Here is a 23,063-nt window from a genome sequence, read left to right as displayed (position 1 = left end):
TTAAATAACTATTCAAGATACTAACCATAATGGTTTCATTTCAACAACAAAATGAACATAATACCTTCCTGACCTATTTCATCATCTCAATGAGATCGTCAAATGAGATACTGTACGTTAGCACATTTTGAGAGTATTAAGTCATATGTGACCATACGGAATTATCACATATAATAAATGGTATCATTTCAAATCTGGTTTTTATTTGTAGGCCACCCAAGAAACAGGTCTTCCCAAAAGTACCGTGTAAAATTCCACTCTACAATCCCAGACAGACAGAGCCACAGGAGACCTCGAAGATCATCTCATTTTAATTCAGTTCTATCATTTTATTATGAAGAAATGAAAAGAGAAGAGAATCAAAATAATTTATAACAATATTCTAGCTACATTACAGGTGGATGTGAATTCCCACCACATTATCATCACAAACGTGATGGTACTGGAATCTGTATGTTTTTGTGTTGGTATCCATATGTTAAATAGCTTAAATCTTTCAAGATTCCCCAGTGGTTCAATAGTACAGCTTCTTGTTTGGGCCTCTAGAGTCTGACTCTTCAGCCTGACAGCAAAGATAAGAATCAAACTCTCCCTGTTCAGGACCTTTCTCCTATCCTGGCCACCTTTTGCTTCCATGCCCTATTATCTACCAGCAGCCACAGCTTCTGCCATTCTAAGATGTACATTTTCCTACACTTTAACTTCTGAAATCTGCATCTGCATTACAATCAAGGTAAAAAGAAAACTCCAGCCTCTGGACAGAAAGGTTAAGTCATGATAGTTGTTGCAACATCTGCATGTGCAAACTTTGCCGTGTATGGAAGGGATTATTCATTTAATCACCATTTTAATCATACGCATTGGTAGCTCTCCTGCAACTAAAATTTTATTTTAACCTTAATCCCTATTAAAGTCATCATAAAGATTTCACTATGGCTCAGCACTACAATGAAACGCTGTTGTATTCACAGAAAATTATCAGTCCTGTGCCAGGAAATACAATTACTAGCAAAAGAAATTTCCAAAGATTGCAGAATCACAGAATTTTCAGTTTGAAGATGTTGGTGAAGGACTGTCAGAAACCAAACATCTAGCTGTCATCAAAGAAATAACAACAGTAAAGAGAGATAGCAGAATCGTTGGGGTTATCATCTTCAGTGATGGTGATATATCCCAAGTTGAGATTCTGGCTCTTGGTCCCAACTATAAAGGAAATTTCCATCGTTGCCTCATTTCAGAGTGTCTGGAAGTCACACATCAAAACACTATTATTTCTACCTAATGCTAGGGCCACCACGGGTTGATTCACAACCCTATATATCTGGCTGGACAAATGGAAAAGTAGACAGCCCGTAAACAGTAGACAGAACAGACATATGTATGATCTTTGTTGATTAAATAAAAATTAGTACTAGAAGCCTTGTCCTCCCAGGCCAAGAGTGATAGTGTCTATAAAAGTTATCCCCCTTTATTTATATATATATATATTATATATATATATACACATACACACATTTCAATACTCTTTCCTTTTTCTTTTTCTTTTTTTTTAATTTTATGTATCTATTCATGAGAGACACAGGGAGAGAGAGAGGCAGAGACACAGGCAGAGGGAGAAGCAGGCTCCATGCAGGGAGTCTGACATGGGACTTGATCCTAGGTCTCCAGGATCAGGCCCTGGGCTGAAGGCGCCACTAAACCACTGGGCCACCCGGGCTGCCCACTCTTTCTTTTTTCAATGCTTGTTATTTGGTCTCTCAATCCTTCTTCCCCTCTACCAAGAACTTGACTGAAACATCTTTTGAAATTCACTACTGAATTCAATGTTCTTTTCTAAAATTCTTTAGGATATGAGACACATTGACACATCTTTCTTTATTAGTTTATATGATACCACACTTCCCTAACTTATATCCACAGTCAGCCCTTTGCTACATCTCAGATCTACAATTCTACACTTCTTGACCTTATACTTGGGCTCCAAACTCGTATTTTAACTACCTTCCAAGAAATGCTCTGCTTAGGCTTGCCTCTTAGTGCAAAGTCAACATGCTTAAAATCAAACACAACACTATTCCTCTAATAGTGGTATATGTGATTAAAAAGCCCCTGCAAGGATCCTAGGTTCCTTCTTGTTGAGACAGCTCAGCAGTTAAAAAGGAAGACAGGGATGAAGATTTCTCTCACCAAAGACTGAATTCCAATCTTTTCACCACTCTGAGTTGGCTGGTGATGACCCTTCTTTACTTTCCCCCTCCCATTACAGCACAATTATACTTTATAAAAAGAGTATTTCCAAATATTACAAATACGCATCAACAGGCAGGTAAAGGACGTGCACAATATCTCTTATTCAGTCTGATTAGCTACTGAACAGAAGATCTTACCAGTGCTGGCAAAGATGGAGGCAAAAGTGAGAAGTTCTAATAAACCCTTCTAGGTACTAATGGGAACCCCATTACAATCTAGTCTATATCTCTACTCCAGTTCTTCTGCCTTCCCTTCTGGCTGCTACTCCCAATACCATACCCTCTCTCAAGGAGGTTTGTCCTCTCTTTTCTCCCTGTTCCAGCTCTGGGGAAAGCATATGTATGTTCTCTACTTTTTAAAATATGCTGCAAAAATCTGTAAACAAGGTTAAAACCCTGACCACCAACTAGTTTTGTTCAAACCAGTTGAACAAAGCACTCAGTGGTTCTCAACTCCACACCCTTAGGTAACCTGGCAGTAGTAATGTCAAAGTCGGCTTGTAAACACACCAAGTACCATACGTGAAAGTGAATTCTCTATAGTTTAGTCCAGATAGCATTGTACTCTCAAATTTACAGCTTCAAAACAAAAATATGATTTATCCAGACATTTCTCAAGTAAGTCCAAGTACTTAAGAAACATTATTTCTGATTCAACATACAACTCCAATTTGGAAGACGAGGGGCAAGCCTAAATTCTCATTTGTTTTTCTACAACACCATCATTTCCTAGTCTCCTGAGCTCCATGGAATTAGCTGATAAAATGTTAACTGATATCAGAGAAAAGGACACTAAAAATAAGCTGTCTAAATGGCAAGATGAGACTTAATAGGGGCAAGTAATACAAAGGCTTTCATTTAGGTTCAAAATAAAATAAACTGCACAAGTACAAGATAAAGATTTGCTTAGCAGATTTGGGGAATCTATTTAATAACAGATTTAAAAAGAGTCAACAGCATTTATTGGTAATTGTAGCCATGGTGATGGGGGAGACAGAAGAACAACAGGGCACAGAATTCCCCAAATGCCCAAATAATAAGCAATCAGTAAGTGTTAGATGAACATCAATCTGCCATGTAAATATGAGTCAGAAAATCAAAGAATGAATTCAACAAAGTTTGATCTGAAAGGTATCCTAGCTGTGGAGACAACCACTCATTTCACAGCTATAGTGTCAATTTATCTTACTCCAATATTAAATCAAATCATAAGGTCCGGATGTGGTAAATACTGTTTCATGAAAATCCTTTCCTAATTATAGCTCCTCTCTACAATGAACTGACTGGCTCAAAGAAATTATGACTTCTCTGTCATTAGAGATACTTAAGCAGAGGCTTAATGACCAATAGCCGGAATCTGTGAAGTAGAGAATCTGCTGCGCTAAGTAAAAGGTTGATCTAAAACTCTACAATTCTATTGTTTTGTTTCGTTTTGTCTTTAGTAGGCTCCAGGCCAGTCTGAGAGTCAGTGGGGCTTGAACTCACAACCCTGAAATCAAGACCTGAACTGAGAACAAGAGAGGGACACTTGGGACACCTGACTGGCTCAGCGGTTGAGCATCTGCCTTGGCTCAGGGCATAATCCCGGTCCTGGGATTGAGTGCCACACTGGGCTCCCTGCATGGAGCCTGCTTCTCCCTCTGCCTGGGTCTCTGCCTCTCTCTGTGTCTCTTGTGAATAAATAAAATCAAATAAATAAAATAAAAAGGAGCGGGACACTTAAGTCACCAAAGGCCCCTCTCCAATTCTTTAAATAGTAATATTCCATAATTTTACAAGTTACATCAAATATTAAACATTCATGTTTTCATTTTTTGACTAATTAAACTTAAGTTGACATATCTTCAAGGTACAGAGATTACAAGAGTTTATCTCATTTTATAATTGTTTGTTCATCTATTTCCTCCATTAAACTGTGAACTTCATTGGGTCAGGGTCTGGGTTAGTATTTACGAGTACTTTATGCACCTCTGCATTCCTAGATCCTGGCACACAGGAAAGGATTCAGTATGTTTCTTGAATAAACTCCCAGGAGTGTCTTTGGTATGTGGGTGGTTGCTACCACCAAGGTCCTCAATAAAATGGCCAGCCAAGCAAATTTTCTTTTATCCCTTACTACCTTCATTTTTGAAGTCCTTTTCCCATCTCTCAATGTTCTCCTTTCAAAAGTCCAAAATTCCCACTTAGGTACCTCCCTTGAGCCCATTTGATGTAAAATGTCCCATTATCCAGAATAGCCTCCTCTTCTGTATAAAGGGAAGACAACCTGACACTTTCAAAATGACAAATGAACACACCCTCTGACCTAGAAGGAATGTAACTTATAGATTATACTTTACAGTGCCTTATGTACATGGTTATTAATTTCCTAAGAGTTTATACTAGATTGTTTCTAATCTTGCCTATGCATCTATCAGTAAGACACCAGTAAAATAACATGATGGTACCTATAAAATGGAAGACTGTACTATTAAAAGAAATTGATGTTTTCTATGTGTTAATGTAGACTGACCCCTAAGATGTATTAAGTAAAAATCTGCATAGTGCAGAACAGTATATCTGATATAGTAACATCTTGCTAAAAAGCAAAGGAAAGAAGGAAAATACACACATACACATAGTACAAAGTATCTGCCTAGAAATGAAATAGGTAATACTAGCTTCCAAAGAAGGGAACTGGGTACCAAGAAGATTGGGGTGGCAGGAGATTTTTTACTCTACAACCATTTGTACTTTTTGAATTTAGAAAAACCTGAGTGTATCAGATCTATTCAAAGTTACAAAAAAAATTAAAAATGCCATGCCATGCTCCATCTCTAGCCCCTATACTATCTTCAAAACTCCAACTCAGGATATTTACTCTATGGAATATAGACACTTCATGCCAATTTTAAAACTTGAAAGTTCTTTCTGGAAAACAATTTGCCAAGATATAGTAAGAGCCTTTAAAGTCTTTTTTTAAATCCATTAATTCTACTTCTTAGATTTTAGTCTAAAGAAATAACAGGAGATAAGAGCAGAGATATAAGCACATAGATGTTTGTTACAGTATTTTATGGTTGAAAACAATCTATATGAATGACAATATGGCAATGACAACATAAATTATGATACAATCATAAATGAGATACTATATAGGCATTAAAGCTGATATTTCAGGGATCCCTGGGTGGCGCAGCGGTTTAGCGCCTGCCTTTGCCCCAGGGCGCGATCCTGGAGACCCGGGATCGAATCCCACGTCAGGCTCCCAGTGCATGGAGCCTGCTTCTCCCTCTGCCTGTGTCTCTGCCTCTCTCTCTCTCTGTGACTATCATAAATAAATAAAAATTTAAAAAAAAAAAAGGCTGATATTTCAGAAGCATTTCTAATGACAGGGAAATGATCATACTATTAAGACTATATACAATGTGATTATAATTTCATCGCTATAAAGTGATCTTGGTTTTTTTCCAGGTCAACGAGTTGTGGGGGATATGTTGGTATACAGAGCAGATGTATGTACTGTGCCTTATCTTAGCCCCTAAAAAGAAATGAAGAAACTTTTATTTCTGATGGTTAATGCTAAAACAATAACTAATTTCTCATTTTTCTCTAATCTAAATAAACTTTTATAGTTTGGGGAAATTGCTTAAGTTTTTTGAGCCTGTTTTCTAAATTTATAATAGCAATCTCAGAAGGTGAGGATTGAGATAATATATACAGAAATAAGAAAGATAGTACCTGGCACATAAAATGCCTAACAATTCATTTATTCACTCATTCAACAAGTATTAGTGCCTACCATGTGCCAGTCCCTGTCATACATGCTAGACAGAGAATCAGAGCAAATTTTTACACAACTCTAGAAGCCAACACTGACACACAATATATGATGTAAACAATGTGCACATAAATCAGCAAACATTCTCGTTAGCTATCTCTGTCTCTCTCTCCATTCACTGATACCCATATAGAGTTTTTCAGCAATATGACTATGAACAGGGTTAGGCTGAAGAATTTCAATGTAGTAGCATGAGATATACCTACAAGAAAGTATATTTTTAGTTCCAACCCAAATTAACAAAGTATTGGAACACATACAGTGTGCATATATCCCTAACTAATAAAAAAAATTAGGACTGTCTGCATGGTTCAGTTGGTTAAGTGTCTGCCTTCAGCTCAGGTCATGATCCCAGGGTCCTGGGATTGTACCCTATACCGGATTCTCTGCTCAGTGGAGAGTCTGCTTCTCCCTTTCCCTCTCCTTCTCCTTCTGTGATCTCTCTCACTCTCATTCTCTCTGAAATGAATAAACATAATCTAAAAAAAAATCATAACTAGGGGCACTTGGGTGGCTTAGTCAGTTAACTGTCCAACTCTTGATCTCAGCTCAGGTCTTGATCTTGGGGTCATGAGTTCAAGCCCCCTATTGGGCTCCATGCTGGTAATGGAGCTGACTTTGGAAAAAATATATATAACTCATAAAATGTTCCTGCTAAGAGGAACCTGGAAATTACCTGATTCTAACCTCTATTTTACAGATGAGGAAACAGAAGTGCCCAAAGAGTTACATCAACATAATCTAGATAGATTCTAAAAGTACAAGGAAAAAAGGATTATTAGAAAATCTATGGTGGGGACGCCTGGGTTGCTCAGTGGTTAAACATCTGCCTTCAGCTCAGGGCGTGATCCTGGAGTCCAGGGATTGAGTCCCACAAGGGGCTCCCTGCGTGAAGCCTGCTGCTTCTCCCTCTGCCTATGTCTCTGTCTCTTTCTCATGAATAAATAAAATATTAAAAAAAAAAGAAAATCTATGGTGATCTCCCTCACATAGGACAAGATGCCTTTCCCTCTGGAGAGCAAGAGTGGCTGCAGGCGATGTGACTTGCACAGGTACTGAGGTACAGTGATGAACCTAAATGAAAGTAACAAATCATTCTGAGCTAGAATGAAGTTGAAACAGAACTGTGGTAAGAGAAGGAAGTGGTAACCAACCACCAGCTGCCTTTGAATTAAAGGAAGAGGAGAGTCACACCTGGGCCTGCAAACAGCAAAAGGCCTGCTGGAGCCATAGTGAAGAAACAACTGGTGGCACTGGTATGCAGTTCATAATTTTAGAAGCAAAGAATAAGGTTTGAACATCTTTTCCCAGAAAAGAACAGTGTATATAACCATTGGGGGAACAAAGAACTCACCTCTAGGAGGACAGAGATACCTAGGATGAGACTCCTGCTCTCAAACAGCTCACAATGTAAGGTGGAGAGCCAACATGTTATGGATAGAGGGTAAGGCACACCAAGTGCTAAGAGAACAGAGAGAAGGGAGACTTCTCTCAAAGATGGTCTTCTCAAAAGCCCTTGAGGCTTACAGAAGGCTAAAGAAGAAAGCAAAGTCTTTCCAGGGAGATGCTTTGCAAAGATATTGTATAGATTCAGGAATAAGAGATTAAGCAGTTTAGGAAAATGTAAATAGATCATATAATCATGATATAAACAAAACCAAAAAAAAAATTTTAAAAATTCAGCACCTATTCATGATAAAACACAAAAGACACTATTCAAAAAAGTCATCAGCTTTTCTTAAACCAGCAATAAAAACAAAAATTCAAAAATATATAATTTACAAAAGCATCTGAAATCAAATACCTAGGAATAAATCTAATACTATGTTAAGACCTAACCTCTACAGGGAAAGCTTCAAAGCATTACTTATTTGACAGAAGTTATGAAGGAAATAAAATAAAATTTACTTATTTATAAGTGAAGGAACATGCAAGACTCCTCACTAGAAGATTCAATACTATAAGATGTCAATATTCTGCAAAGTGATCTGTAGGTTTAACAAAATCAAATCAAAATCCTACAGCTGTGTGTGTGTGTGTGTGTGTGTGTGTGAGAATCCACAGCTGATTCTAAAATCTATATGGAAAAATATCCCAAGAACAGTCAAAGCAATTTTGGAAAATAATGCTTTTGGAAGACCTACATTTTAAGATATCAAAACCCATCATAATATAATAATTAAGACAGTAGCATTAGCAAAAGAATAGACCAAGGGAATAGAACAGAGATTCCAAAAACAGATTCTTACATATACAACTACTTGATTTATGATAACAGTGATGCTATAATGCAGTGGAAAAAGTAAGCTATACCAACAAATAGTGCTGGATCATCTGGGCATGCATATTTTTAAAATAATAAAATACACACACACACACAGAGGAATATTACTCAGCCATAAAAAAGAATGAATCTTGCCAGTTGCAACAACATGGATGGAGCTAGAGAGTACTATGCTAAATGAAAGAAGTCAGTTGGAGAAAGACAAATACCATATGATTTCACTCAATGTGGAATTTAAGAAAAAGAACAAATGAGCAAAGGGGTGAAAAAGACAGAGAGGTAAACCAAGAAACAGTCTCTTAACTATAGAGAACCAACTAATGGTTACTACAGGGGTGGCAGAGATGGGAGATGGGCAAGATAGGGGATTTGGATTACGGACTGCACTTTTTGTGATGAGTACCAGGTGCTGTATGTAAGTGTTGAACAAATACATTTTAAACCTAAAAATTATTTTTTTAAAGATTTTATTTATTTATTCATGAGAGACACAGAGAGAGGCAGAGACACAGGCAGAGTTGGAGAAGCAGGCAGCCTGCTGGGAGCCTGATAAGGGACTCAATCCCAGGACCCCAGGATCACGACCAGAGTCCAAAAGCATATGCTCAACCACTGAGCGACCCAATAGCCCCCTAAACCTGAAAACTATTATTACACTATATGTTAACTAAATGAAATTTAAGTAAAACTTTAGAGAAAAAGAGATTATACTATATATTAACAAGTTATAACTAAAATTTAAATTTAAATTAAAAAAATATCTATTGCATCCCATAATGAAAAATCAACCCCAGATAGGTTGTACATCTCAGCATTAAAGGGTACAGCAAAAAGCCTTTTAGATGAAAATGTAGGGGATCCCTGGGTGGCGCAGCGGTTTGGCGCCTGCCTTTGGCCCAGGGCGCGATCCTGGAGACCCGGGATCGAATCCCACATCGGGCTCCCGGTGCATGGAGCCTGCTTCTCCCTCTGCCTGTGTCTCTGCGCCTCTCTCTCTCTCTCTGTGGCTATCATAAATAAATAAAAAAAATTAAAAAAAAAAAAAAAAAAAAAAGAAAATGTAGGAAACATTTCAAGACATTAGGTCCAGAAAGATTAATCAAAGAGGATTCAAAAAGCCCTAAGATTTAGGAGAAAATAACAGAATTTGGGCTACATTAAAATACATTAAAGTTTGTTGAAAAGACCATTCTCCTTTACCATTTTTCTATTCATGTCTTTTTCTTTTTTAGATTTATCAAATAGTTGTCTATTTTAGTAATGTGCTTAAAAAGAACCAATTTGGTGTTTTATAAATCAAATCCATTTTTTAAAGTTTTTTCTAAATCCTTATTTTCTTTATATACTTAGTTGTTCCTTCTCCAGGTTGATTTGTACTTAGTTCCTTCTCTAGCTTGAAATTTTGTTTTCAAATTTCCCTTTAGGTGCTGCTTTAGCAAAACTCCCAGTAGTTTGGATATGTCGAGATCTTGTGTTGTTCATTTCTAAATGGTCTGTAATTACAACTGTAACTTCTTCTTTACCCCAGGGATTATTTACAAGAATTTTTATTTTTATTTTAAAATTTTTATTTTAAAATAAAATTTTTATTTTATTTCCAAGCAGATATATTTATTTTGACTTCTTCTATTAGTTATTGTGAATTTCTAATTTGGGTATTCTTTGTAGACCTTCATATCATCAATTTTCTGGAAAACTCAAGTAGTATTTTAAAAGAATACTGTTCAGGGGATCCCTGGGTGGCTCAGCGGTTTGGCGCCTGCCTTTGGCCCAGGGTGTGATCCTGGAGTCCCAGGACTGAGTCCCACATCAGGCTCCCTGCATGGAGCCTGCTTCTCCCTCTGCCTGTGTCTCTGCTTCTCTCTCTCTCTGTCTCTCATGAATAAATAAAATCTTAAAAATAATTAAATAAATAAATAAATACTGTTCATTATTACAAAATTGGAATACATTAAATCTTTATTATGTTATTCAAATATTGTCTTCACCTAGTGATTTTATCAATTTCTTCTTGTATTTTTAACAATTCTGGCCTTATATATTCTGACACTATTAGTTGCATAAAAATTCATGACGTCTTGAGAGATGGTACTTCATCAATATAAAATACACCTTTCTTCCATTTAATGTTTTTGTAGCTTGAATTTCATCAGGTATTCACCTTTTTGGAGTCAGATGTGCTTTTTTTTATTCTACTATTTTTTTTTATTTTATTTATTTATTCATGAGATGCAGAGAGAGAGAGAGAGAGAGAGGCAGAGACATAGGCAGAGGGAGAAGCAGGCTCCATGCAGGGAGCCCAATGTGGGACTCAATCCCAGGACTCTGGGATCACACCCTGAGCCAAAGGCAGACGCTTAACTGCTGCTGAGCCACCCAGGTTTTAGCTAAATTCATTGAGTTTTTGCTTTGAAAAGGGATGGGAATGACATAATAGTAGAATAGCCATCCCTATTCTACTATTTTCAATATTTTTATGTCATTTTAGATGTCTTTTGAAAAAAAAAAAAAAGCTAAGTTTGCGTGTCTCTGCGTGCATATTAATCCAACCTAAGAATCTGACTTTTCAACAGGGAAATTCAACTCTTCATATTTAATTAAGTATTTATGGACTTATGACTGCCATATATTTACCATTAACTTTTTTAACTTAGGTTTTATTTTTATTAAATTTATTTATGTATAGAGTTAAGGTATCAAATAGTTCTACAAGACTGTTACCAAGCCTAACAAAAAAAAGATAGCAGCTCCCCAACACCCAGCCCTTCCTATTTCCTGCTCCACAGAAGCAATCACACTTTATACTTCATTGAGTTTCTTGGTATTTAGCTTTATGTCATTCCCATCCCTTTTCAAAGCAAAAACTTAATGAATTTAGCTAAAAGCAGGATGGTAGAGACACTGCTGGAAATTTCAGACTTCGTGAACCACACATACAGTTACCACAATTATAGTTAATTTCTTGAGTTCTCCAGTCTGAAATGTTCATCTTCCTTGTCAAACAAAATGTCAAAGCAAGCAATTCAATTCTGGTTGCAGTCTCCTAGAGGAAAATAGCTAAATTAAAACAAGCAAAGACAGGAAAGCCCAGCCAAAATGGCGGGACTGTTACAGTATTTTACAATGCTCTTGCTTTTATAATATTTTATATTATTTCTTTTTTCTTTTTAAGATTTTATTTATTTATTCATGAGAGACACAGGGAGAGAGGCAGAGACATAGGCAGAGGGAGAAGCAGGTTCCTCACAGGGAGCCTGATGCAGGACCCAATCCGGGGAGTCCAGGATCACATCTAGAGCCGGAGGCAGACACTCAACCGCTGAGCCACCCAGGCGCCCCTTATATTATTTCTAATCATTAAATCCATGATCTCTTTTGGGGCATGAGGATGTAAGCATCTAGTGTTGTCTGAGCTCCTTACAGAAGAACCAATCAAAATTTTCAGACATCATGATACAAACATTCAGAGGTTTAGCACTGTGAATATGGGTTTCAAATTGCTGTTAGCATTGATGCTACCTAGCATTTCGGTTACTGAAGAAGACCTCTAGCAGGGAGTTGGTTATTAAAAGACAAGGTCCTGCCAGGGCTTGATGTTATTTAGTCTTCGGAAAACTGAAGATAACAACATAGAATTATGCTATATAGAATTATTCAGCATATGGACAGAATTAATGACATCTATTTAGAAGTCAATAATTACTAGGCCTTAGCTATGGTTTAGAATGGTTCATAGGTGATTACACCCATTTACTCCATGATACTTTTTCTCCAGTTCCAGGATCTCCAAGCTGAATTAGATGCAAGCACCCACTTGCTTAGAACAGTTATTTCCTTAGGGCACACCATCTGTTTGCAATGCCCAGCTAATAGTGAGTCTGTTGCTCCTGGAAGAATATCCCCTAAGGTTTCTGCCTGACTCCTAAATTCAAATTTATTGGAATTCCTCCTTCTTTCCTCTTTTCCTCCTATAAGGCAAGGGAAAGCTAGATCTGACAAATGATCAATGAGAAAGGGTGGAAAGTCCCTAGCTAAAAGAATATGTGGCCTTGTTTTCTGTTTGTTTGTTTTTAAAGAATAAAGTGGAAGAAACAATTGTGATCTTGGAAGAAAGACTACATGAGAGCAGAGAGACTCCAACTTATAAATGCATTATAAATAAGGAAGAGGAACAAAAAGTTAAAATTTACCTTGGAAAGGTAAAAGCGAAACAATGGGGGAAAAAATAGAGCATTTGTTCATAGGAAAGTGATCTACAGTGATAATTGTGTTAATTGGCTTGTTTGTTGGTAATTAGGGAATTTCAAATTTGCAATGCCTAACTATCCTTTGTAATTAGAGAGAGAGAGAGAGAAGAAAGAAAAGAAAAAGTCAAGACAGATCTGTGGTTCTTGATCCTTGAAGAATGCCAAAAAAAAAAGGGGGGGGGCCTAGAATGTGTATCCCAAGGTGCTGAACCCTGGTTATTTTATTTCCTTTGGCTTTAACAAGTACTGCTGGTTTGTCTATATTTAGAGAGATCAGTAACAAAAACACATCTGGGATGAGGAGATACTATAGATTTTTTTCAATTATCCTCCACCAACTTTCTATTATGAAGATCTTCAAACATTCAGAAAAACTGACAACTGTGAACACCTATATACCCACCACTTAAATTCTGTAATTGTTACTATCTTGCTATATTGATTTTATTATCATTACTTATCCATCTGTTAAGGGTCTGATTTGATAGCATTTAAAAAGATCTTCCCCAAATTTAGGCAATTAAAAAAAAAACATTCTCCCTAAGAGACTTGGGTCAGAAATGGGATGCGAAGTGAAGTTCTAAGGAGGAAGCTGGATTCCTGTTCAGTCAGTAGCTGAATTATTATCCTGAAATTATCCTGATTATCCCGAAATACCACAAACCTTCTGAAACCGTTTCCTCATCTGTAAAATAAAGCAAGACAAAATGATAATCATGATCCCCTTAGTTACAATCCTTTCTAGCCTAAAATTCTATGAAAAGCAATTTTCTTAATAACTGCCATTTACTTTTTCTGTGTTTTCTGTGTGGCAGGAAGTATGGTATAATCTCATTTAATCTTCACAGGTCCCTTAAATTTTTTGAGATACCACATTCATGAAGACTACCGACTGTTTTTAGTAGCACATAGCCACTCTGACCTATTTCTAGTTGCACTTCCCCTTCACATTTTCAGTATGTTTTACTAGCATCAATTTTGTACTCTTTGGTGGAACTAGCTGGAACCAGCACACAGAAATTACCTTTGCTCACTGAGACAAACACGAGTAAACTCCAGCCCCTGGTTTGTAATTTTTTTTCCAAATGTAAAATGAGCTAAAACAGCTAAAAGTACTTTAACTTGTTTATTTTGGTAAAATAATTACATATAATTATTGTTGAAGGAAATCTACAATACACAATCTTGGTGTTTTTATTTAAATCTGTTGCACATTGAATAACAAAATTAAAATGTCAGTTTTTCAATTGGAGAAAGTACTCAAATCAACAGCCATGTGCTAAACAAAGAGACTCAATTAGAGCACATTATGGTTCGATTTGGGAATGAATATATCAAAGAGAAAAAAAACAAACAAACAAAGACCATACATATATTGTCTGTGTTTTACAAATGAAAAGCCACCACGACTTTCTATCTCTATATCCTCTTCAGACTTAACTATCTCCTCCATGTTCATTGCTCTCAAATATATATCTTCACTTCTAGTAGAAAAAGCCATTTGTTTTTACTTATTTCCAAGGGAGCTATTTGTATTTCAATGCATATTTAAAGATCTTATATTGTAGAAATGTAACAGGATGCCTGCACAAGGTGTCCCAGAACTATAAATACACCCTATTATGTAATCAGTGAGGTTCACACCTAGGAAGTCTGGATGGAATGGTTATCCTGAAGCAAATGAACAAAAATAAGGTTTAGCTCTGTTGATTGGAAGGAAACACTGGAACTGCAGAATAAGAAAGGAAAGTGAATCTACTCAAGTCACAGAGATGATAAACCCAAACTCTTCACTTGATTTCCCATGCCCCTTAAACAAAGATTTCAATAATAGATTCTGCTCAAGAGCAGGGAGAAACTTCTTTTTCCCAATGAAATCAGCATGTCTCTAACCAAAGAATATCTTTCATGGTAACATATGTGGGTATTTTCTATATGAATATTGGGGTTACTATGCAACCTCCATGTGTAGGGACACACTCTCTGAATAAGTGTTGTCTCTGAAAGGAAGTCATCATTCTCAACATCCATCACCCAGAAAGGAGGCAGCCCTTCAAACAGGAAACCCAAGCAAAGACACTCTCTGGACCTTGCTGTTTTGGTCCCGTTTGAAGAAAGATAAATGCCTAGCTCTATTCACTTGTGGTGGCAGCACTCAGATAATGTCTGCCAAATGGAGACAGGCCAAAAGATAAGGACATGAGGAAAATGTCTTTGTAAGCCAGCTTGAACAGTTTCATGTTGCTTTCTCTATTCATTATCCTCCAGCTTTTAGCAAAGCTTGATTTAAACGCTGCAGCCTTACATCAGCTGTTCCACTGGCATTAGGGTAAGACTAGTGTGTCCATACTTGGATCACAGCTTTAGCATGGAGAAGAAAAATGGTAGCACACACCTCAATACATGTTGAAGAGGAAGCCTGAGAACAAGAGTCAGGGCTGAGGGCCAGCAACCCCTTACCACTTAGAGATTCTCCCTGCACTGCATCTTTGTGTCTGGGGCTCTTTATTATTAAAGAAGGTGGCAGCCTCTCATGAATGCTCAATAACAGGCAACGAGATGCAAACTATCAGGTTCCCTTATTGTTCTCACTGCCTGAAAACTCAGAGCTGACTATTGTGTTCAACTACAAAAGCTTTCCTCAGCTAGAAGTTATGGATAATTGTTCTTTCTTTTCCCCTTTTATTTATTGGTTCTTATCTTTCTGATCATTAGTTCTGGTCTTACTGCATATATTTTTATTTCAAGTTTCCCAAATCGTTTCCTGGAAAACAGCCAGAGTACACAAGCCAATCAGTGAATAAATTTTTCCCATATAATAAGAAAGTTACAAAACAGTGCTCATCTCAGTCAAAGCTCTGAATGCTAGGGAGGTTGACAGCTGTATGCTGGCCTCTCTTCTACCTTATCCAGGAACCAGAGCAGATTCCCAAGAGGTCAAAGAGAGCCTGAAGGCTAATGTCCGTACAATCTGAAGATCACAAATCATTCTGAATACATACTTCTAGGGTTGGAGGGGGTAGAGGGAACAAAGCATGGACCTGCAATCCAGGAGAGAATATCTCAGTGAACTGAGCAAGGTTCCAGGCCTAAGCTAGGAGTTCAGGGTCAAATACTTCACTTACAGTGGCTTTTTAGGGCACCAGAATAAAAAGAGAGAGAATGAGGTATAAGGCAAATGTGGATAGCTGCTTCTCTGCCTAAGATTCTCTCCCATTTCTAACCATGTTGCTGCCCACTGAACAAGTCCACTTGGCTATGCTACTTTCACCTCAAACTCAGTATGTTCAAACCAGATTTCATTTCCCCTCAATCTTTCTCTCACCTAATTCATTACTAGTTAAAGGCATTATCCGGGTGTAAAAATCCTGGTCATTCTTTTTTAATTTCATGCAATCCTTAATTTTTGTACTTCAGCTTTCTATGACTAAGATCTACTGGCATTCAACAAATATTTACTGACTGCCTATGATGCACCAGGCACTTTCTATGCACTTTAAACTGCTGAACAAAACAAAAATATTCATTATCACAGAGCTTATATTCTAGTAGGAAGGAGAAAACAAAGTAAATAAGTAAATATAGGTAAGTAAATACAGGATTTCAGAAGGTAATAAATGCTACAAAAAAGAAAAAGTAGAGGGAGATAATGGCAATTTTTAAAAAGGTGGTCAGAGCAAGCATCATTGAGAAAAAGGTAACATTTGAGCAAAGATGTGGAAGAGGTGAGGGAGGAGGCTGTGCAGGAATGTAGGGAAGAGCAGAGAGGCAAAAGGACAGCCATGCAAAGGTCCTATTACCAGCTCCTCCGATTTCGTTGAAATGTCATAGAATCATCCTTCCACTCCATTCCCAATGCCATCATACAAATTCCAAAGTCTCCTAGGGAGCAAACCCTGCTCCGTTTCCTATGTGATGCAGTTAGACATTCATTTTGCAAATTAAAACCATTCACCTGATTTTTAAGGCTCATAATTCTTTGAATCCACCCTTTACATCATGAACTTCATTATTATTTCACTATTTCAGGAACTCTGCCCCTCATCCACTCTAAACTCTATCCATCCCTCAAAGCAGGACATCAATTCTTACCACTTCTATAAAGTAGTGCCTGTGGTTGCTATTATTGAATCTGAATTTATATTTTCCAAGCATCCTATTTCTTGAAAGCAAGTCAGCCTCTTTCTCTACTTCCCATTGTTTTGGTCATTACTAAATATTTGTTAAGATTAAATGAGCTTGGGGGTTCCTAGGTGGCTTACTGGTTGAACATGTCCTTTGGCTCAGGGCATGATCCCAGAGTCCTGGGATCGAGTCCCACATCAGGCTCCCCGCAGGGAGTCTGATTCTCCCTCTGCCTATGTCTCTGCTTCCCTCTGTGTGTCTCTTGTGAATAAGTAAATAAAATCTTAAAAAAAAAAAAAGATTAAATGAGCTATTTCTTCTACAAAGCTGAAGCTCTTTGCCAACTTAAAAATACTTTTATCAAAAAAAATACTTTTACCACATTTGATAAACTACTGAAAGAAACAGAATGATTAAAAAATGGTTTTATCATATTAAGAAATGCATGGGGGGGGGGTAGAATAAGCCAAAGTATTCATGGTGGACAGTGATAGCTTTTTTCTTTTCTCTAATTCAAATTTTCAGCTACTTTCAGGTCTGTGCTTAGGTTACTTTGAGAAACAAAGAGCTTGCTATGAAAATATATAAATCAATACAAATAGTGAGTAATCAACTGTCATTAGGCTCATTAGAGAAATTCAAATTACCTTAAAATATAATTCAAAGACTGCAAGCATCTGAATAACCTCCAGTTGTGAAGAGGCAAACTATAATTAAAACAAGCTGAAGCAAATTCTCATGGCTAAAAAAAAAAAAAAAAAAAAGAAGAAAAAGCCTTCCTCATGAAATGACCAAAACAAGGTATTTACTGTATATGAAAGCAGCATGATGTACAGGAAAGATTACACCCTCTGAAATGCTCAGGTAAAGGTTCCACCATTTATTAACATCATGACCTAAGTTTCATGGTCTGTAAAATGGAAACAGAGAAGCTCCTCTTTTTTTTTTTTTTTTTTTTTACAAACTTTCATTAGATACAAACAAAATTCCAATTTGAACAAAAATCCTGTTAATCCTTGCTTACCCAAGCAGATGGAGTTAATGGTAATGCACAATCATTCACACTTTGGTGGTTAGACCATTGTTAGTCTACAGACCTCTATTCTATCTGAAGCAGTCTTTTAAAATAATATATTTATGATTAAAAGATGAAAGAATATTAACATCTTTGGATAGCATCTAAGAGAGTTGAAAAGAATCTTAGGTTAGAACCAAGGTCATCAAACCTATCTTTTGAGCACTGGTCACCTGGACCTAGTAACCAATGGACTATAAAAAAATCTTTGGGGGGATCCCTGAGTGGCTCAGCAGATTTGGTGCCTGCCTTCAGCCAGGGGTGTGGTCCTGGAGTCCCGGGATTGAGTCCCACGTCGGGCTCCCTGCATGGAGCCTGCTTCTCCCTCTGCCTGTGTGTCTCTGCCTCTCTCGCTGTCTGTGTCTCTCATGAATGAATGAATGAATGAATGAATGAATGAATGAATGAATAAATAAATAAATAAATAAATATTAAAAATCTTTTGGAATGGGATGTCTTGGTTCCACATTCGGTTGAGAAACAGACTCCCAGTTTCAGCTCAGGTCATGATCTCCAGGTTGTGAGATGGAGCCCCATAAGGTCTGAATGAGGAGTATGCTTGGTATTCTTTCTCCTTCTCTGGCTCTGCCCTTCATGTTTGTGCTCTTTCACTTGCTCTCTCTGTCTCTAAAATAAATAAACTTTTTAAAAAATATTTTCAAAATTAAATGGTACATAAGATTTTTGTACTATTTTACAACTACCATCCAGGGTTGGTTATGAGAATTAAATGAGACAAGGCAGACAGAATAATGATTTTATTTATTCATTTATTTGAGAGAGAGAGAGAGAAAATGAGAGAGTATGAGTGCAAGAAAGGGGAAGGGCAGCAGGGGGAGGGACAGAGAATCCCAAGCAGACTCTGCACTTAGTGTCAAGCCCTACACAGTGCTCGTGCTTGTTCTCACAACCTGGACATCATGACCGGAGCCCAAACCAAGAGTCAAGGCTTAACCCACAGAGCCACCCAAGCACCCCTGGCACATTCTTATAATACATTCTTTTCAGATTGATAAAAATGGTACGTGGATCACTGAATGTTCAAGAAATGTCAAAGCGACCTGTGGGTATCCCCTGCAAGTCCTATTTTTTTTGTTGTTAGAAATCATTTTTTATAATGCGTATTCTTGGAATGCCAAAATAAGGGACTAGCTTTACAAAAGGCCAGATCTGACTTATAAAATTGGACCCATACAAATTGAATCCAGACTTACTTACTTCACTCTCACTCTTCATTGTGTTTGAGAAAGTGTTTAAGGCAAAAAGCCTTATCCATAGGCTTTAGTGCATATCAAAAAAGGGTAACCATAAGAAACCCACCTGCATCATCTGAGCCCAAACTGGATCTATTCCAAAGTAGCAACAAGTCTTAATGTTTACGAATAATGCTTGGATTTGATATTGAGAAAATTCAGTTAAGAAAGGCATTAATCTATCCTAAGCATTGGAGTTAGGCTGGGTCAAGATAGATAGATCATAATTTTTAAGAAAATTCCAAAGGTTTTCTCAAGCTAATTCTATGGGACAAAGCATGAAAAATCCCTGAGAAACATGCCAGCATCTGCCCTCACTCAATTCCAGAAGCAGGAAGCAAAGATGTGACCCAATCACATGATAATAAACCACAGCCCATCTGTTCAGAGAACTTGTATTATGTAAACCACAACCAAGAAAGAACAGCAAAAGGCAGGCTGTTTGTTGACATGAGCAGGGGGCTCTGTGATTTGAAGAGACATGTTCTCACATCAAAAGGGCCATCCATAAAATAATGGCACTTTCAAAATCCACGTCATTAGAAATGAACGTATCTGATGCACTACAAAGGTACTACCAGAATGGTGTTGGGTTCAGATTAAATGTTTCAACGGGCCTAGAAGAATTTTTCAGCAAAGGTCTTCTCCACATAAGCAGCCCTCCCCAGAGGAACAGATTTATCTCCCACTCAATTACTTTGATCATGTCAATTCCCTATTTAATTTCAACAACAAAGTACATCATCTAAAATTCTAAATCTAGACCATGTAACTGTAAGGCCTTTAAATGCATCCATTTTAACTAAACCCCAGTTTCACCGTCTTACAAACTACTAAATAAAGCCTCCTCTTCTCAATCAATAAGCTCTATATCAGGTCTTTTAATCAGCAATATAAAAAAGACATTGACTTTCTCTTGAGGACGTTTTAACCACCACCACCACCACCACAACCACCACCACCACCACCACCACCACCCCCCCCCCGCCCACAGTACATCAGAAGTCACTTTTCATAAGTTCTGTGAAATTCAAGATAACTTCACTTAGATAAGTCACTCCATTAACCCTCCCCCCCCCCCAAGTCCTTCACATTTTTTTAAAAGCACAAGATTTGGAATGAGATAAATTCTTGTCTTAGTTCTGCTTGACCCTGAGAAATTCACCTAACCCCTGATGTCATTTTTTTCCCTTGTAAACTGAAGTAACTTAGAACTTTCACCATTAGAATGTCTACCCCTGGCAGGCAGCCCATAGTATTTTCCCCTTATTCATCCCACTTAGATTACCTTTCTATTTTGTTTCTTGTCATGTATTACAGAGCTTTCAGAACTGGGGTAAAGAAATAGTGGTTAATATACATCCAAAACCCATACTATAGAATTAGGAACTTAACTCTAAAGAGGAACTTGGCAGCCAATCAATAAAAGTTTTGGTTCCTGCCCTAGACTAGGCCTCAGGACAGCTTACCACTCATCAAATCCCACTCTCTGCCCATTTGAATTCAAGCTACCTTCAAAGTCAGTTTAAATCCTAAAGTCCCAGAAAGCCTCGCCCAATCACTTCAGCCTATATTAATCATTTCCCTCTTGGACCGCTCATGCCTCCCTGTAAGGGTGATCTTAAAAATATTTAACAACTGGCTCCACATTGCTACCAGCCAATCAGAAAGGATGTTTGATCAATCAAAATACACACAGCCCAGTGGAAATTGCTGGTTGAACATTAGTCCTACCTATTATTATCAATACAAAATAGCAACCTCAAACTGGAATACAACTTTCTCATTTGATCTTTAAGATCTCATGAATTAGGAAAAGTAGGTATCATCCAGATTTTCTGCATAACTAGAAGTGAAGTTGGGACTAATAACCAAATTGAATAACCAATTGTGTCTTTCATCATATTATACAATTTTCCCATATTACATACATGGAATTGTCAATTAATATTGCATAAACTGCACTTATATAAAGCAGTATAAATACTCAAGGAATGCTCAGTCAAATGGAATTCCTTTAATCAACGAGTATTTAAGCAAACAATATAAAACACAGCGCTAGGCTCTGAAAGTATAAAGGAATAAAAGGCATAACCTTTGCCCTCTGGGTACCATTCCAAAGTACAGATAAATAACAGTGCGAGATGGTAGAAATAAACAATACAAACAACAATACAAACTGTAAGCGCTATACATACAGTTCAGGGAAATAAAGAGTTCAGGAACTAAACCAGTACATGAAGCCAAAACTGAGAACTTCTCACTCCCAAAAGGGGCAAAAGGAAGTATGTAGTTAGAAGGCTAAAAAGTCAGGAGTCAGTGGAAAAACAGAAATCGCTGGAACTGGAGGTTTAGAGTAATAAGAAGTGAGATTTTTGGTTGAATACTCAGAAATGGCCCTAATCATAAGCCTTAAGTGTTGCTGAATACAAATGGAAACTCTTATAAACCCTTTGTGAGAATGGCTGTGGAAGATTAGTTTGGCCATAACCTACAGAAAAGTCTAGATGAGAGAAACTGGAAAGCAAACAGATTCAAGGGATAACAGGACACTAAACTGATGGCTGTATACAAAGAAAGGAAGAGACATTCAAGAGGCATTGATATAAAGAAGAGTTGGGCTCTACGCATGTTATCAAAGAAAAAACTTACATGATGGCAGAAAGGAAACCAGATTCTCACATGAGATATCCATGTAGACATCTGGTACGGTACTAATCTGTGTACTAAGGCCAGAGAACCAATTTCTCCAGAGAAATCTATGTTAGAGAAGCTGGTCAGAGGGAAACAAAACCGATACCCAGACAATAAGGAACAACTGCAAGGTCTTAAAAAGGAAGGCAAATTATAAATTTAAAATTGCACTTGACCTTCTTTAGAATATATGAATGATCAACATCAACATAACCAGCAAATGTGGGCAGGCCAGTTGAGGTAATGTAGGCTTAAGAATAACAGCACCTGGATCAACTCTGTATTGTATACATGCCACTGTAGTCTGTAAGCTCCTCCCCAGCACGGGTTGAGCAATGTTCTGTGCAGCAATTAAGTCCAACACTGTTCCTTGAATACAGGAACACTTAGTGTGCTAGGCTACAAAGAGGGAACTATGCTATTCTAGTTAACAGTGGTGTAGAAATGCTACTTTTGCTTGATACACGAACTACTGATTCTCCCACCTGCCCCTAATATACCTTGCCCCCACGCCCTAGGCCAATGTCAAAAATCCACGGTTTCCTCTAACCCAGGCCTAGTATGAAGGGACTCCAGGAATGTACTGGGAAGTCAACCTCATTTTCATATTGTGAGGGTAAAATCAAAAAGTGAACAGTAAAGACCAACTGCTCATTAGTGAACGTGAAAAGAAACACGGGCTGTGCCAGACGAGTATATACATTAAGGTGTATAGGTTTTGGAAACACTGGACTCTGGGTGCAAATCCTAACTCCAGTCCTTAGTCATGGAGTACTTAACCTGTTCAAAGCTCAGTCTTCTCATCTATAAAATGGGGCAAATGCCACTAGGAGGGTTTCACGGTCAGCATTAGATAACGCACTTCGGTGTACTTCGCGCATCTACACCATGGTGAAGCTCTTCACAGACAGTAGTAACTAGTGGCAGTCTCATTCTTGGAGTTCTTTGTTTTTTAAACATTTGGTATTCAATTTTAGAAACAGAAATGTACTTTCACTGTAATTTAGTTTCTAACACTGAGGATCTATATTTTAGTTTCTAGTATTTTAGTCTGGATGCTAACGGTTTTTCTCTCTCCCACGGAGGCTGGTCAGGACACCACGTACCCCATCCTGATTTAACCCTTTTGGAAAACGGAGCAAACGTTCTCCCTGGAAAACCAACCGCACGGAGGGACTCCGGATTCGAAACTACTGTCACTCGAGAAAAGGAACATCACCGGCGACGTTCCTTCGAGGAAATAAAAGCGTTCGATCAATCCGGAGAGTCCTTCCCATTCAAACGTTCCGAACCCCGGAGAGTGAGCAAAACGTTCA

At 37.6% G+C, this 23,063-nt stretch overlaps 1 protein-coding gene across 2 annotated transcripts in view; it reads right to left on the bottom strand.

Moving 5' to 3' along the window:
• Positions 1-23,063, bottom strand: part of TGFBR1 (transforming growth factor beta receptor 1) — a 58,618-nt gene that overhangs the window by 34,681 nt on the left and 874 nt on the right. The window lies entirely within an intron of this gene.

Source organism: Canis aureus, chromosome 10, assembly GCF_053574225.1.
Source record: "Canis aureus isolate CA01 chromosome 10, VMU_Caureus_v.1.0, whole genome shotgun sequence".
Taxonomy (NCBI): domain Eukaryota; kingdom Metazoa; phylum Chordata; class Mammalia; order Carnivora; family Canidae; genus Canis; species Canis aureus.
The sequence above is the reverse complement of the archived record's forward strand: the minus strand, read 5'-3'. Positions and strand labels throughout refer to the sequence as shown.